Source organism: Eleutherodactylus coqui, chromosome 1, assembly GCF_035609145.1.
Source record: "Eleutherodactylus coqui strain aEleCoq1 chromosome 1, aEleCoq1.hap1, whole genome shotgun sequence".
NCBI classification, from domain to species: domain Eukaryota; kingdom Metazoa; phylum Chordata; class Amphibia; order Anura; family Eleutherodactylidae; genus Eleutherodactylus; species Eleutherodactylus coqui.
Window position 1 is genome coordinate 38,108,235 of NC_089837.1, and position 14,641 is coordinate 38,122,875.

The 14,641-nt window shown below is 46.4% G+C and overlaps 1 pseudogene; it reads right to left on the minus strand.

Annotated features, from left to right (window-relative positions):
- The window catches only part of LOC136612155 (zinc finger protein 850-like), a 460,849-nt pseudogene that overhangs the window by 244,986 nt on the left and 201,222 nt on the right, over nucleotides 1-14,641 (minus strand).

The window sequence follows — 14,641 nt, forward strand, 5'->3', positions numbered from 1 at the left end:
AGTACTATTTGCACTGAATACTCTGTCTCTGTAAGAGTTATCATTATCATCTCTAAATAGAGCTAACTAGACTCTGGAATAGTCATCTGTATGAAACCAGAGCTACAATAATCTACATGAAAGTAAATCTCCTGATGACCCGCTAAAATAAGCGGCGAAACGCGTCGAGATTTAATGAGATTCAAACAAATATGAAAAATATAAAAACTGGAGATTATAATGTTACATGTGTAACAATAAGGATAGGTGAGGGGCTTTTATGAACTTGATCACTATTTGTAACAATAGTTATCATCAAGTTCATAGACATACACCTTGGTTGTTCGCAGACCTTCCATCCTCTGATACTGGAAAAGATACAAGACTATCTGTCGTGATACTTGTACTGAATCTAAGTCTTGATCAAACCTCGATCATAGGAATAAATTTCTGGGAAGATATGCGTAATCAAAAATAAACTTGCTCCCACCCCAATCCAAGTTTTGCGAAGTAAAGGACAGCTACCGCACTATCGTAGAAATACATGGCCCTGTCTTAGACACTAGAAGGGTATGAAAAATTAAGCGAGTGGCTATAGTCGTTCTCCTCTTGGCTAAGGCCAATATATTGACAATCTAGAGGGTTATCTGTAGTGCCCTATTTTTTTGTTCTATGTTTTTTTAATAAAAGTTATTCAATAAAAAGAAGTCATTTTAAACTATGTCTAAACTGTGAAGGGCAACCAAGTACATCAGCTCACCTTAAATTGGGGAGTAATGCCCAATTAACCCCACAGGTGATCTGAGAGGCAGAGAACTGGTTAACCCTGTCAGTGCTGATTAACCCTCTCAGTGCTAGACAAAAGGAGAAAGTAAGGGCAGTGGCCCTACATATATAATAAATAATAATAATCTTTATTTGTATAGCGCCAACATATTCTTCAGCCATATCTAATAGCTAGCATCAGAAGTTATTTTGTATGCCATCCTAGTGCTGCCAACCGTATTTGATGGCAGGACCGCCATAAGAAATTTCTAGGCTTCATATAGCCAAAGTGTCACCTCTGCACAGAGGCCCAATCTATTACGGGCTGAGAGGTCTGTAGGGATACGGGGCATATTTTATAAGGGGCTCTTCAGGGAGAGAGGCACAATGGGCACTGATCTACAGCTTAAAAAATGGTAGACTCATAGAACAGTACAGTTGGTCATCGGGCCCAACCACCTGCTCAATGCAAGATCACTAAATCATCCCAGACAGATGTCTGTCCAAGGTAGATCTTACTGACCCGATTCAGGTGAATTTAGAAAGCACAACTCTCACGAAGGCTAATAACATGCAGGTGGAGGTGAAGCTGTTGGGCAGAATATGGTATCCTGAGCTTGATCCAGTTTTAGTGCAAGGATTCCCGGATAAGGATTGGCCAGTGACAGGCCTGGACCTCCAGAGTGAGACGCTCACAGATAGGACTCATGTTGCAGAAAAATCTCTCCATTGGTTCTTCTCGAACATTAGACCTATCTGAGAGCGTCTCACCTACTCCAAAGATCCAGCACTACCAATGGGAAATCCTTTTCCTCCGTTCCTTATCAAAAAAAAGCACAAAGAAGAGCATCAGAAATTAATGTTGAAAATTGGTGTTAAAATTGGAGTAAACACTTTAACATATCAGAAAGTATGAAGAAAATGATCACATGTAGTGGATTTGTTTTCCTATCTCTCTTGGTGGCCCTCAAGGTTCTGTACTCTTCTCCACAGCTCATAGAATCCCATGGTTTTCAGTACCAGCATGGACAAATACAAAATTCAGTATCTTTCCCGCAGCTCTATCAACCCTTCACAAAAACTATCAATCAAAATCAATGGTTCCAATATTCCCCAGTCTCACAAGTCCAGTGCCTCTGGGTCATCTCCTTTGATTCTGTCCAGTATTTCAAACCACACATCCAAGCCCTTACCACAGTAACTCTTTCCTGAACTTCAAGTTAACAAAAATGCTAGCGCATGCCCTCCTGCCTAAACTACAGCATAGAGATGAGCAAGCACACTCGTCCGAGCATTAGGGTACTCGAGATGCTTGTTACTCGAGTCGAGCACCACGCGGTACTTGAGTCAATTCCATTTCCTTGCCCGCATGTTTAGCACCATTTTCTAGCCAATAGACATGCAGGGAAGGCATTACCACTTCCTCCTGTGATGTGCAAGCCCTATCCCACCCCCGCTGCAGTGAGTGGCTGGTGAGATCAAGTGTACTTAATGCGGTCCCGCCCGCGGCTCGCCTCAGACACACGCTGGCAGGCATTAGGGAAAGTGCTGCTGCTGATATAGGGAAAGTGTTAGTGTAGGATCCTGTCCTCAAGATCCCCAACAGTCCTTCTTAGGGCTACATCTGACCGTGTGCATTACTGTTGTGGCTGGCTGGGAGCAGTAGTGCACAAATTTTTTTTTTCCATCTCTGGCTGTGCAGGCCATTATAGCTATAGCGTTCTCAGTCTGCAGTCTATTATACAGAGTATAGGGACAGTGCTGCTGAGATAGGGAAAGTGTTAGCGTAGGAACCTGTCTTCAAGAACCCGAACGGTCCTTCTTAGGGCTACATCTCACCGTGTGCATTTTACTTGGTGCCTGCTGGGAGTTGTAGTGCTTCTATTTTTGTATTACGCAGCTAGGCCTGTTTGCAGCAGCCTTTTGTAATATGTTTTACTGGCTGGAGTGTGCAGTAAAATATGACTCTCACCGTGAAAGTGCATGCAAATAATTCCTAGCCTGCAGCTGCCAACAAACTTATTTATACCGTTCTGTGTCTGCAGTGAATTAGACGCAGAGCGGCGGGCCACAGCCAGTTCTAGAGGGAAAGTTATATACACTATACAGTCCGTATCCTCCGTGCAAAAACCGCAAAGCTCCTTCGTTGGGCTACATCTTACCATGTGCATTTTACTTGGGGCCTGCTGGGAGTAGTAGTGCTTCCATTTTTGTATTACGCAGCTAGGCCTGTTTGCAGCCTTTCAGTTAGACTTTTTTCTGGCTGCAGTGCCGTACAATAACGCTCTCACCGTGAAAGTGCACTCCAATTATTCCTAGCCTGCTGCGAACTACCTCATTTATACCGTTCTCTGTCTGCAGTGCATTACACAGAGGTCTCACCGCTAAATAGTACTGTAATATTACCGGGGCCACTGCAAAGTATTTCAGCTCAGCCGCTGTGCAGAGCGTCTCACAATACCATTTCCGTTGGTGGGGTTGAGATCGCCGCAGTTACCAGCACTATCCACTGGCTTTACAGTCTTCTCCCCCTCCATACAGCCTCTATAATCTACAAGTCTCTGCGAGCAGTAAATTACCCCTAGGTATCAGTGCAAGACAGCGGGTTACTTTTGTCAAGTCACAGCATAGAGCCTCCGCTATCTACAAGTCTCTGTGTGCGGTGAATTAAGGCCCAGTTGTCAGTGCTGTACAGTGGGGTAATTTATTTGGGCATCACAGGGGCAGAATTTGTCTAGATCGTAGAATCAAAACCCTTCATAGTACCAGACAAACTAAAATATAACTTTTATTTAGAAATATTAAAAAATAATTAGGGCTAGGACAAACAGGACATACTAAAGACAGAGAACAAAAATAGTCAGAATGGGTAGGTAGAAAAATAGTAATACCCAAATTTGACTTGTCAATACTTTAGACTAGGGGGTCGCTCGTATAATACAAAGTGATCTTAGTTTGTGATTTATATGGCTAGGTATAATAACAACAGTCATTGATGTATACGCCAAACACTACATGGAGTGATAGTGTTATAGGTTGACTTATTGTGATAGTCAACAACACTGAACTCCAATGTTGAATGTATGTAGTATTCTATGGCTGGGTGCAATACCAAACATCAATGCGTAAGCCAATCACCATTTAGGTAAAATTACCATAAAAAAACATGGTGTTGAAATCCCTTTAGATAACAGCAGAGGTTGGCTTGATTCAAAAGTCAACAGCGCTGGGCTCCAATATTGAAGATACAAAAGGGATAGCTCAAGATCTCCTATATTTAGGAAGCGACCCACATCAATAACTGAATGATAGTGGCAACGCTCAACCCCGATGAGGATCTCAGAGTTTAATACAGATTTTTTATATAAACTCAGAAACCCATCAGATTGGGGAGGCAGTAATGTCTCCTCTGTTTTCACGGAAATATCACACACTCATATACACCTGAGAAGGAGAGTGATCCTCTCAGGTGTATTAATTGATGCTCCGCTAATTTATTTGGGCCCTGCTATATTCTTAAATAGCCATGATGAGGAGTAGGGGTAAGGGTCGAGGACGCGGACGCGGACGTACATGCGTGTCTGTACCAAGAGCAAAGCAGGTGGTTTGGGCACTGCAACTAGAAAGGACGCACACGGGGTGGTCAAGTTAAGAAAAATGTATTTACTACAGGTTAATAAAGGCAAGTTAATGGTAAAAGAACAGGAATAAGGACAAGCAAAATACACAGTATAGTTGGAACAATTCAAGTTGGATTTCACAATATATTCCACATTTACTATGTCCACCTCCACAGCACGGACACTGAAAGAACAATATTCCCAAAACTATCCCTAACTGACCCTAACTTCACATTTGGGTCCGCACCCCTCTTACCAGTGGTCCGGGTGGACTGCTTACAGTTTGTAGAAGCGCGCGTTGGGGCCCAATGTCGTCCCTTTCTTGTACAGCGAAGCGTCCTCTCCTCACGGTTATCACAATATCCAAGGCAATAAGATCCTTCTTAGCAGGCAGGAAAACCAAATGGATGCAATGAAATCCAACAGCAAGTAGCTCAGCACACTGACAGTCCTGCAGAATCCATACACCCCGGTGTGATATAAGCCAGGGTTTTGCAGTTACCGTCCGGTACTCAACAGCACTGCCAGTCTTTAACTTTGGTGGCAATGTCCACAGCCACAATGTCAGTATTACTGGTTAGCCGCTGGGCACAGTCCTTTCAGCATGGCTCCACTGAACATACTGTCTCTTTATACTCCGTCTGCCTCTGGACTGAATTACACACAGGTTAGCTGCACAGGAAAGTCCTCTAAGATCTCCACACACTCTTAATGCAGCACAGACACTTGGTACTCTCTCTTGCAAAGATGGCTGCTGCTCCCCCTGTGTCGTCGCATCCTGCTTCCTTCTCATACTGTGTCTGAAGTCAGGCAGGCTGACCTCATAGGGGTGTGTCCCTCCAGCATCACATTCCCATTGCAGTGGCTGCTGTCTTAAAGGACCTGAATCACAGAAAAACATATACACTCAACTTTAAACACTTTAAACAAATTAAACTTGGCACATCATTGAGCTGTTTATTACATATTCCCCCCCACTTTAAGATTGGCAGTCCCTGCCAATGACTGAATATCCAGAGGGTTGTACTTTTATGCTCAGAGTGGTAGTGTACCGTTGTATGGCACGCCAAACAAACTCATCCTGCAAATACCGAACAGGGGGGGTGCCAGCATTTGTCCTAGTAGTCCGTCTGAGGACCTGTGGAATACTCTGGGACACTTCAGCCATGGGCTGAGAAGTACTAGCAGAATCCGCACCAGTGGGGGCACAGGCTGGAGGCTCAGTGGTCAACGGTGGAACATCCTCAGGAGCAAGGATCGGCCAGCAATCATCCTCATCGTAATAGGCCCATTCCACACCACCAGTCTCTAACTGTGGGAGCTCGTTGACGTTGGCATTTCTGGTACAATTTGTTTCTTCAGAATGACATAGGTGCAACATATTTCTGTGAAGTACTCGAACACAATCAGCTCCTTCCTTCTGGACACTGGCCCATTGGCATACTTGCGGCCAACAACACAATATGGCACAGCCTCCCATCTGCTTTCCAGTTTCCCTTGGGTCTTCTTGACACGCACCAGAACCAGGTCACCTGGCTGGCACTGGAGTCTTATCAGAATGAGAATGTTCACGTAGACGATGCCGCACTAATCGATGGATTGTCTCAAGTCTCTGCTGATGCGCTCGTACCCAGGAGTTTGGATCCCTTGGAGGGAATCCATCCACATCAGTCTGCTGTAATTCTCCCATACTTCGCCCAGACCGCCCAAAGAGGAGAGTATAAGGGGAGTACCCCGTTGTAGAATGGACATGATTATTATAGGCCCACACCATCTCAGACAAGAACTGAGGCCATTGTAACTTCTTGTCTTCCTCCAGAGTCCGCAGCATCTGTAGCAGAGTTCTGTTGAATCTTTCACAGGCCCCATTCCCTTGCGGATCGTATGGAGTCGTGTGCGACTTCTTTATCCCATAGATGCGTTGAACTTCCTTCATTACATGGCCCTCAAAGCAGGCTCCCTGGTCGGAGTGGATGCATTGAGGACACCCATACACTCGAATGAAATCTTGACACAGAGTCCGAGCTGCTGACTCAGCTGTCTGGTCCTTGGTGGCGGTTACCACTGCAAATTTGGTGAAGTGGTCCACCATTACGAGGCAATACTGGTGCCCGCTGTGGTGTTTCCATGACTTTCAGATGTTTTACAGAGTTTCACAAGTCATGACCTATGCGGAGCATCAGTCATATACAAAAATGCTCAAATTGCCCATTGACAAGTTCGACATCTGCGGCATACTTCTTCAACCATTTGATGGAGACCATGGCAGTAAATCAGAAATGCTGTAACCAACTAAAGGTCTTCTCGTGACCAAAGTGACCATTCTTGTTATGAGCCTCCATCGCCAAAGAGCGAGCCAATAGGCACTACAATTTGGTATCGAACATCGATTTCAGAAGGTAGATAATCCTTTCGGCATAGAACTCCATTTTTCATCTCCAACTTCTCCCACTGACTCAGAACCGATAATATCTCCCGTGTCAGTCGTTCTCTTTCCTCTCTACAGGGCTTCTTGCCTTCTTCAACAAACTTGATCATCCGTGCCAGACCCTCATGGGCCTGCTGCATCTGTGCCCATTCCTGCCTTGAGGGACCAAAGAAAGGAGCCACTTCAGTCCCTTCCATTTCACACTGATTAGCGGTGGCCAAGGCCTGAGAAAATCTGCTGAAGTCAGGCACCTCCACATGCTCTAACTCATGATCCACATCTCCTGTGGGGGTCTGGGTAGTTACCCTGGAAAGTCCGTCAGCATTCTGGTTCTCTGTCTTGGTCCGATACTTAATGTGATAATTGAACTTAGACATTCGGGCTATCCACCTCTGCTCTAAAGCCCCAAGCTTGGCATTTTGCAGGTGAGCTAATGGGTCAGTCAGTACTAAAACTTCAGCCCCAGTCAAATATTCAGAGAATTTCTCAGTCATGGCCCATACTAGTGCCAACAGCTCCAACTTAAATGAACTATAATTCTCGGGATTTCTTTCAGAATCCCGCAAAGACCGGCTGGCGTATGCTAAAACCGGCTCCTGGCCATCCTGAACCTGGGAAAGCACTGCTCCGAGACCATACAGGCTTGCATCCGTATATAGCTGAAACAGTAAGTGGTAATCAGCATACGCCAAGATTGGGGCCATTGTCAGAGCATCCTTCAATTCCTGGAAGGCTTGTTCCTGCTCAGTTCCCCATTTCAAAGACTGGTTCTTCGGACCACCGGATGTGCACCGTAGGAGAGCATTTAGTGGTGCTGCTACCCTGGCAAAATCCTTAATAAACCATCGATAGTAACTGGCTACTCCAAGAAATGCCCTCACTTCTCGCAGGGTAGTTGGTGTCGGTCAATCTTGATTGTTGGTCAATCTTAAGATCTTCATACACTCTCAATGCAGCCCAGACACTTGGTACTCTCTCTTGCAAAGATGGCTTCTGCTCCCCCTGTGTCATCACATCCTGCTTCCTTCTCATACTGTGTCTGCAGGAAGGCAGGCTGACCTCATAGGGTTGTGTCCCTCCAGCATCACATTCCCATTGCAGTGGCTGCTGTCTTAAAGGACCAGAATCACAGAAACACATATACACTCAACTTTAACACAGTTTAAGTAAATGAAACTTGGCACATCATTAGGCTGTTTATTACACGTGCGTGTGGGCACAGGCCAAGTACCTGGTCCAGGTGAATCACAGCCGGCTGCTGTGAGATTAGGAGAGAGGCAAGTTTCTGGGGTCCTCAGCTTCATATCCCAATTTATGGGTCCACATGGTAGACCTTTATTACAAACAGAGCAGTGTGAGCAGGTCCTGTTGTGGATGGCAGAAAATGCATCCAGCAATGTATCGGCCACCCAGTCTTCAACGCAGTCATCTACTCCTGGCTTAGGGACTGCAACTCTGAATCCTCTGGCTGCTGCTCCTCCTTCCTCCCAGCCTCCTCACTCCATGAAAATGACATATTCTGATGAGCAGCCAGGCTCCCAGGAACTGTTCTCGGGTCCCTACCATGAGTGGGAAAAACTGGTTCCTCTGTCACCTGAGGAGTTTGTCGTGACCGATGCCCAACCTTTGGAAAGTTCGCGAAGTCCGGGTGATGAGGCTGGGGACTTCCGGCAACTGTCTCAAGAGCTTTCAGTGGGTGAGGAGACGATGATGATGAAACACAGTTGTCTGCCAGTGAGGTAGTAGTAAGGGCAGTAAGTCCGAGGGAGGAGCGCACAGAGGATTCGGAGGAAGAGCAGCTGGACGATGAGGTGACTGACCCCACCTGGTTTGCTACACCTACTGAGGACAGTGCTTCAGAGGGGGAGGCAAGTGCAGCAGCAGGACAGGTTGGAAGAAGCAGTGGAGTGGCCAGGGGTAGAGGCAGGGCCAGAGCGAAGAATCCCCCAACTGTTTCCCAAAGCACCCCTGAGCACCAAGCCTCCATGCAGAGGGCTAGGTGTTCAAAGGTGTGGATGTTTTTCAGTGAGACCGCGGACGACCGATGAACAGTGGTGTGCAACCTGTGTCGCACCAAGATCAGCCGGGGAGCCACCACTACCAGCCTCACCACCACCAGCATGTGCAGGCATATGATGGCCAAGCACACCACTAGGTGGGACGAAGGCCGTTCACCGCCTCCGGGTCACACCACTGCCTCTTCCCCTGTGCCCCAACCTGCCACACAGATCCAATACCCCTCTCAGGACACAGGCACGAGCGCCTCCCGGCCTGCACCCACACCCTCACCTCCACTGTCCTCCACCTCATCCAGCAATGTCTCTCAGTGCAGCGTTCAGCTGTCACTAACACAAGCGTTGGAGCGAAAGCGCAAATACGCCACCATGCACCTGCACGCACAAATTAAACGTGCACATTGCCAAATTAATCAGCCTGGAGATGCTGCCATACAGGCTTGTGGAAACGGAGGCCTTCAAAAACATGATGGCGTCGGCGGTCCTGCGCTACTCGGTCCCCAGTTGCCACTATTTTTCCCGGTGTGCCGTCCCAGCCCTACACCAGCACGTCTCCCGCAACATTAATCGTGTCCTCACCAACGCGGTTACTGGGAAGGTCCACTTAACCACGGACACGTGGACAGGTACTGGCGGGAAGGGCCACTATATCTCCCTGACGGCACATTGGGTGAATTTGGTGGAGGCTGGGACCAAGTCAGAGCCTGGGACGGCTCACGTCCTACCCACACCCAGAATAGCGGGTCCTACCTCGGTGCTGGTATCTGTGGCAGTCTATGCCACCTCCTCCAAACCCTTTCCCTCCTCGTCCTACGCAACCTCTACCTCTCAATTAAGAAGTGTGAGCAGCACGTCGCCAGCAGTTGGTATGGCGCGGCAGGGCAGCACAGCGGTGGGCAAGCGCCAGCAGGCCATGCTGAAACTAATCAGCTTAGGTGACAAGAGGCGCATGGCCCCTGAACTGTTGCAGGGTCTGACAGAGCAGACCGACCTCTGGCTTTCGCCGCTGAGCCTCCAACCGGGCATGGTCGTGTGTGACAACTGCCGTAACCTGGTGGCGGGTCAGCAGCTCGGCAGCCTCACACACGTGCCATGCCTGGCCCACGTCTTCAATCTGGTGGTTCAGCGGTTTCTTAAAAAACTACCCTCACTTGTCTGACCTGCTCAGTAAGGTGCGCCACGTCTGCGCACATTTCCGCAAGTCCACAACGGACGCTACCACCCTGAGGACCCTGCAACATCGGTTTAATCTGCCAGAGCACCGACTGCTGTGCGACGTGCCCACATGGTGGAATTCTACGCTGCACATGTTGGCCAGGCTCTATGAGCAGCGTAGAGTGATAGTGGAATACCAACTCCAACATAGGCGGTGTAGTGGTAGTCAGCCTCCCCAATTCTTTACCGAGGAGTGGGCCTGGATGGCAGATATCTGCCAGGTCCTCAGAAACTTTGAGGAGTCTACCCAGATGATGAGCGGCGATGCTGCAACCATTAGTGTTACCATCCTGCTGCTATGCCTGCTGAGAAGTTTTACAGATCTGGCACAAATACACTGACTGACTAGGCAGAAATGTGGGCCAAGGCCAAGGCCAACTCTGCCATGTTTGGGCACTCTGATTTCCTCATGTGTAATACCATGCTTGAGTTTTTTGGCCTATGCTGTGAGTGCGCAATGAGTTTCCATTGCGTTGCTTTACCTGTCTTGCACAAATACACTGACTGACTAGGGTAGAAATGTGGGCCGAGGTCCTTGGCAGCGTGAAAGTCTGTCATGTTTATGCGCTCTGATTTCTTCTTGTGTAATACCATCTTTGTGCACCGACAGCATAGGCAAGTTCAAGGAACTCAAAGACTTTCCATTGCGGTGTTGAGCTAACACCTACACAGAATGAATTGTGTGTGGACACATGGATTCCCATTGCTATGTAACTCGCAGCACCTTGGATAATGCAAGATGGAAGCTGGGACCGAGCCTGACCCTGGGCCCGCTCACATGCTTCCCACACAGAGTATTGCTGCATTGTAGAGATGTGTAGAAGTGCAGGCACCTGAGTCCCCTTTATGCCCACGTTTGCGGCTCCTGACAATTTTGCGATGGAGGTGGCACAGGATTGGAATGATGATCTACGTCAATTTATCATCGATTCTCAACAGCATTGTGGGCTATCGCCCCCCTTTCAAAGAGGGTCACTGCCTGGCCCTGCCAACCGTCTGCAGTGTGTGCCTCTGGTTCCTCCTCATCGCAGACACACTTAGAAATAGACATGAGGGTGATGTAGCTATGAAGCGAGCGTGTGGCATGAGGGCAGCTGAAGGCTGCGCAGGGAAACTTTTGTGTGTGCTGTGGATGCAGGGTCGTGTGGGGGGTTGGGCAGCATGTAACCCAGAAGAAGAGGCAGCGGTGTCACCCGTAGGCAGTGATTGTCCTTGGTTGCAGGTAGTGTGGTGCTTAGCTAAGGTGTGCCTTGCTAATGAGGGTTTGTCCAAAGTAAAAGTTGTTAGGAAGGGGCAGACTCTAGTCCCCATTGTGGCTTAATAGTGGGACCTGGGAGCCTCAGATGCAGCCATGCATGCTGCCCCTGCCCTTCCCTATCCGTTTCTGTGGTGTTTCCATGACTTTCAGATGTTTTACAGAGTTTCACAAGTCATGACCTATGCGGAGTATCAGTCATATACAAAAATGCTCAAATTGCCCATTGACTTCTATGGGGTTAGTTACTCGAAACAAGCTCTCGAGCATCGCGGAAAGTTCGACTCGAGCAACGAGCACCCGAGAATTTTGGTGCTCGTTCATCTCGAGTAGGTACCCATCTTTCCCAGGTTAAGATTAGACCATCTGGCATTAGCGTTAGGACTCATCTGAAAGCTTGGTCACCTGGACGTTGGTAGATGGGCCAATGTAATTTGATCAAATTATATACTAAGATCCTTGCATTACTTAATGTGGTTAGAGTATTTATTACGGTATGCATACCTCTGATAGTAAATGTATTTTGAATGTTGTTAGTTACAATCATTCCCTGCACTGTCTCCAACTAAAGAAATGTAAAACCTTAACGGCGTCCCCATGAACATTTATTTTTAAATAATTTTCATAAAATATAAATCAGCTCTACAATAAAGAGGTAATACAAAGGTACACTGAATTACAGCGACGAGATTTATTACAATAGAAAGAAACAAGTTGATGTTTTTGTGGTTAAATAAAAGAAAATTGTGGAGAAAAACAGGTCAAAGTATTACCGCTACGATACATTACAATGATGAACACGGCACCGCGGACAGTGCGAGGGAGCCAGTCAGAATGGGATGATGTCCGAATGTAGGATGTTGACATTTCTTCCCGCGTGGAGAGTTACAATACCAATCCAATTATTTCTGTTCATGAAGTTTAAAAGCTTTGAATTTCTTGCCAATGTTATCCCAGTAGCTAAAATGATGTGACTAATTACAATTCTGAAATGTTCAGGGAATTAACCGAATATTAAAAGACCTTCCATGTTGTAGGAAACAATGACAGATGGTAAGATATGGTTAAAAATAAAGAAAGCCATACTGGCCACTCTAATCCGTCTGGTCCAGGACAACGACTTCCATTCTCAATGTCCATCAGTATTCATATTGGTTGTAGTGGTGACATCCCGTATACACACAGCAAACATTGTACAGACAGCAGCATCTGGAGACCAGTTAGTCCCCTGGTGTTTTACAAGCCTCGTTCCAAGGCAAGGAGGAAAAATGCACAGCCCGTCAGGAGTGTGGATCACGACCCAAATACTTGTCCAAATAAGTTATATAGTCCAGGCAGCACGAGATGAATACAAATAAACTCCTTATTGCCCCATAAAAATAACCAGGGACGTTTCGACTAGTAAAAAAGCGTCTTTATCAAGCTTGATATATAACTTATTCCATATACACACGACTCCTGTAACCAATCACAGGCCAAAGCAGTGTAGAGTTACATACCTTTGAGACCAGTGATCGGCTGAAGCGGTGATGTTCCCTATGCACATGTGACGACTGTAGCCAATGTAAACAGGACTGGTGGTGCTGGACCCACAGGGAATTAGAGTAGTGAACATGACTGTGTTATTTTTTAATTTTATCGCAAAACATATGGATTCTTGAAATGGAGGAATAGATTTGACAAATAAAACATGAGGCCAGGACTTAATAGTAAAAGAAACTACTCCCGAGAATGGAAAATCATAACAAGGGGCGAGAAGACATAAAGACCGGACACAAACGTGCTGAAATCCAAATTAATAAAATACACATCTAAAGTCCAAAACAAAATAAGATACAGAAATGGTACCGTGTTTCCCCGAAAATAGGACACTGTCTTATATTATTTTTTGACTCAAAAGAGGCGCAGTGTTTTATTTTCAGGAGGGGTGTGTCTGATCCTTATCCAGCCGCCGCCATCTGTGTCCCTTCTGCTGGTCCCCACACTGCTGCAGTCCTCAGCGCTGACAGGATTCTCTTCTCCTGGTAACAGGGTTTTAAATACCCCGCTCCGGTGAGCGCTGTGATTGGATCAAGGGACAGCCAATCAGAGCGGATGCTCGATGAACCAATCACGGCCATTCAGTAATGTCATTCACTGAAAGGCTGTGAATGATTGAGCGCCGGCTGATTGGCTGATGCTCGATACAATCACAGCGCTCTGTTAACGAAGGGCAGGGTGTTCAAAGCCTTGTCACCACAAGAGAATCCTATCAGTGCTGAGGACTGCAGCCTGCCACAGCACCGGAGACCAGCGTGAGGGACACAGATGCCGGCGGCTAAGTGGGTATTCTTTTTTTTAAACCTAGTGTAGCTAGGGCTTATTTTCAGGGGGGCTTATATTTCAAGGTCCCCTCCAACCCACCTGCCCCTGAAAATAAGGGTAGGGCTTATTATTAGGATAGGGTTTATTTGGGGGGAAATGATATATTGTCCACCGACTGGTATCAGAGAGCAAAATTAAAGTAGAAATACAATGATAAAAAAAAATGGGGTGGAGAAGGGAGTGGAAAGAGAACAGGTGAAAGAAAAGGAGATGAAGGGGAGGTATAAACAAAACAACGATTAGTTTCTAGGTGAAAAAGGATCAGAAGAACGAATCACAACATAAGGGACGGGTATTCCTAAGAGTTTTTAAAGCACAACAGATAGTACCAGGTAAGTCTAAACTTATTTTGACATCCCCGAAGATGGCCCGTTAGGTCTTCTATTCCTTTCACCATTTGGATTTTTTTGAACCAGATGCGTATAGAAGATGGAGTCACTTGTTTCCCTACAGCTGGCATATATATGCGGGCCGCAATGATCATAGTAATATAGTATGCCTGGCCGAAAAAAACATTTGTCCATCCAGTTCAGCCTATTACGCCTCAATGTTGATCTAGAGGAAGGCAAAAACCCAACGAGGTAGAAGCCAATCCTCTCCATTTAAGGGAAAAAAATATTTCCTGACTTCAATCTGGCAATCAGAATAATCCCCGGATTAACAACCCTTTCGCAGTTATAAATGAGTGTAAAAGGATGGCAAATTATCAACCTCATAACTGAGAGACGAATCCTGCACAGATAGAGAAGGAAAATACTTATTTTTAACCATTGCCTAACCTCTGTAAATTTTATTGAAGAATAGCAGATTAGGCTTTAAGAGTACAAAAGGGTCTTGTCAAAATGAATGAGCAGCAAGACAAGACCAGCACATCTTGAAGTAGGTACTTTTCTGTCTTCCAGCAGATACTGACATATTGTTTTTGGAAATTCTTGATGGCGTAAGCTACCATTGTAAAAATACATTTTTGGACCATTTTCCAATGAGAAGGGGCTTTTGA